Raw genomic sequence first — 3,777 nt, 5'->3', positions numbered from 1 at the left:
AATAATATTAGCATTTTCTGTGCATCGTAAATACTACTCAATTCAGAATTGTGAATGGAAAGTATAGTTTTTTTAATTCAGTTAAATTCAAAAATAATATCAGCAATTTCTGTGCAACATGAATACTGCTCAATTCAATATTCTGAATATGAAATGCAATTTTTCAATCTAATTGAATAAAAAAGTTTTTCTTTAAAAATGGACCATAACTGCTACTTAAATTATTCAAAATTATAAGTAGGAAATTTTTCGTTTTAATCTAAGTCCAAAAAAATTGTAACGTAAAAATAATTGAGCTATGTTTTTTGTTTCTCTTTGATTAGAAGTAAAATTAATGATCATGAATACTCGCAAACCAAGTCGAATTGAATATTAGGCTAATCACGGCATGACATCGGCCAAGCGAGACTAGATTATCCGACACTTATCCAATGTTGTCTCATAGTAATATAAATTGTTTATACTTTATTATATCTGTTAAATGATGATATTTTTATTATATCTATATAATTTCGTTACTGATTTAGCTTAATTGAAGTAGAATAACACAATTGAATGAATAACATATTTATCAATTAAAGTGATGTAGCGGATAACGTAGAAGATTTATAATCCAGACTTCGAATCCCATTAAAGTGTCCCATTAAGTGTGTTTTTGAATATCAATTTGAAGTAGTTAATTTCAGATATAATTATAAATGTCTTAGGAATAAAATTTATAACCCTTAAATATATTCTTGAATATATTCTTTTTCAAATATTAAATTAGTGTCAGCTCGGATCTAATTCATTTCAATCCATTCAATCCATTTTCATGGATTTAAAGTACACATTAAAAAAATTTTAATCCATTTTAATCCATTCTCGTTTGCTGAGTACATAATAATTGATTTTTAATTAATCTGTCACTGACAATCACAAACGATTAATTATTTGGCGATCCATCTTCGTTTGCTGGGTATATTCATAATCACGAAAATCAATCAGCTGCTTGCCGCACGTAAACACATGTTGTGTTGTATATGGTATCTTACAAATATGTGTTTCCTTCTTGTGATGTTCAATCACCAAATAATCAATCGTTAATGATTAATTAATAAATCGGTTAATAAAATTTTCGTTTTCATCAAGTGAGTGTACCATAATCGAAGAGTCAATGTGTTGAAACATAACACAATTTATAAAAGAAGAATCTCATCGTGAAAACGTGTGATGGTTACTTAAAAGACGTTTAATATTTGAGTAAAGAAAGTAAATTACAGTACACCGTTATGTCGAGCATTATTACGATGCATCCAAACTTATTCCTCTGACTGTTTTAAGAAATAAGAACAAAATGGAATCATTGAACATTTACAAAGTAATAATAATTAAGATAATAATAAGCTTTTAAAGTATATATGGCTTATATTTTAAATATTCATAACTTTTTGAATGCTAAGAAACGCGATCGCGTTTCTCATAAAACTTCTTGTAAGAATATAATAAATGCTACGAGCGTGATAGTGCAGATAAAATTGTTAGAGAAATTTTTATAAAAAAAAATTGAATAACAGTTGCATGGTAACGCCTATTGACATACAATTAAATCTATGATACAAGTATTTTAGTACATCGAATTATAAGAAACGGTCTTAGAATTCGACGTACTGATATAATTGTTTGATGTGTGTCAATAAAAGTCTTATGATGTTTATTGCACGTAATTATTGTCTTCACTTTTGTACAACATTTCTCTAACAATTTAATCAGTGTAATTAAAAAACAATCCGATACTCAAAGGTTCAATGTTCATTTTAATTTCATCATTCTAATGTACCAGGTGTATAAGCTTAAATCCACTGTTTTTTAGTCAGAAAAACACATTTTTTTTCCTAGGAAGCAAAAACAAATTTATTCAAAGTACTTGTCCTCGCTAACTATACATTTTTCCCATCTTTCGGGCAATTTGTGTTAGCAACCTCGTCAAAAAAATTCCTCATCTTTCGAGGCAAACTACTCATCAAGCCATTTTCGGACGTTTTCGTAAGAATCGAAGTGCCAGATCTGGTGAGTAAGCGGGATGGGGTAACACTTTCCAGTTGAGTGTCTCCAAGTAGTTTTAGATCATTGTTGACGTGTGCGATGGTGCGTTGTCGTGGAGAAAAATCAGCTTGTCATGTCTTTCCCGATAATGCGGCCTTTTTTCACGCAGAGCACGGTGCAATTTGATCAGTTGTTGGTGGTAGCGGTGAGCATTAATAGTTTCATCAGGTTTTAACAGCTCGTAGTAGGTGACACCCTCCTGATCCCACCGAACGCACAGTATCGCCTTTCGTCCAAAGCGATTTGGTCTTGAAGAAGATGTTGATGGTTGGGCGGGATCAACCCAAGATTTCTTGTGTTTAGGATTCTGAAAATAGATCCACTTTTCATCGCCTGTCACAATCCGATGCAGGAACGACTTTCTTTTTTGTCTGGCAAGCAGAATTTGGCATGTGTTTTGGCGTCGCTCCATCTGCCTATCGTTCAGTTCATGCGGCACCCATTTTCTGATCTTTTCTCCATGGCATGTAGCCGCATAGCTGCTTGAGAAACACCCAATTGCTCGGCAAGCATTTTTTGAGATTGGGTATCGTTCTCGTCCAAAAGAGCTTGCATTGACAGTCCTCAACCTTCCTGGGCCGATTTTCACGCTTCTTGTCACTCAGATCAAAATTGAACCGGCGAAACCAATCTCTGTACGTTGTTTCTGATAAAACATTGTCGTCATAGGCCTCTACAAGCATTCGATGCGATTCGGCAGCCGATTTTTTCAAATTGAAACAGAAAAGCAAAGCTTCCCGCATATGCTTTTTTTTACCAAAAAACTAGACATGATTACGAAAGAAAAAATGTATGTTGTTGTATGAAATTGCTGATGATGTGTTAATGTTGACAGATGTCAAACACATAAAAAAAAGTGTGTTGCGTGCCCAGGATAGCCCTTTGTACGCTCACTAATGCCACCTATGAGTAAACAACGGATTTAAGCTTATACACTTAGTATAATTTAACGAAATTAACATATTTAAAGTATGTGAAAGACAAAGAGATTGTGTAGTAAAGGAGAAAAATAAAAAGAAACGTATTTTTATAAACGTGCGAATGCATTCGGTCAATATGCCCCGTGTGTAAAGCACTTGCGTCTGATCGTGAGCACCGTTTCTGTCCTCCCCCCCCCCTCCCCGTTTCCTCTACGTAGCCCATGATACTATTTTTTCTTGTAATCAAAAACTAAGTTTCAGACAAAAAATTTTCACAAAGAAAAATCATCTTAGAATTATTAATTTAATTATTAAATTAAAGATACGACATTTAACAAACATTTATTCTGAATCACCCTGTATATGTACATATATAATATGTATATATATATATATATGGATATATAATTATTAAGTATTTATGTTTACAAACATGTAATTCCTTTGACTTTGAGAATACGTTGTTTACATGATTTTCAAATAGGGAGCAATATTATCGTTTGCCAACTTCAGTATTAGTTAAGAATTTTGAGAACCATATATCTCGTGATCTCTGGTCGTGATCTATTATCTTCGTTATCCTTTGGCTCGTGTTCAAATTCTCACTCAGATGTTCTCTGAGTCATGTCAACCTTGTTTAATGTTCGGTAAATAACAAGGATAAAGTGATGTCTGGGGTAGCACTCGAATGGGAATCTGAACATAGCCTTAAGGGGAGACAGGAGTCCCTTCCTTTAAATTGAGAAAGAGAGAGAGAGAGAGAGAGAGAGAG

This window comes from Atta cephalotes, assembly GCF_000143395.1.
Source record: "Atta cephalotes unplaced genomic scaffold scaffold00050, whole genome shotgun sequence".
In the NCBI taxonomy this organism is placed as follows: Eukaryota; Metazoa; Arthropoda; class Insecta; order Hymenoptera; family Formicidae; genus Atta; species Atta cephalotes.
Note: the sequence above shows the minus strand (reverse complement) of the source record.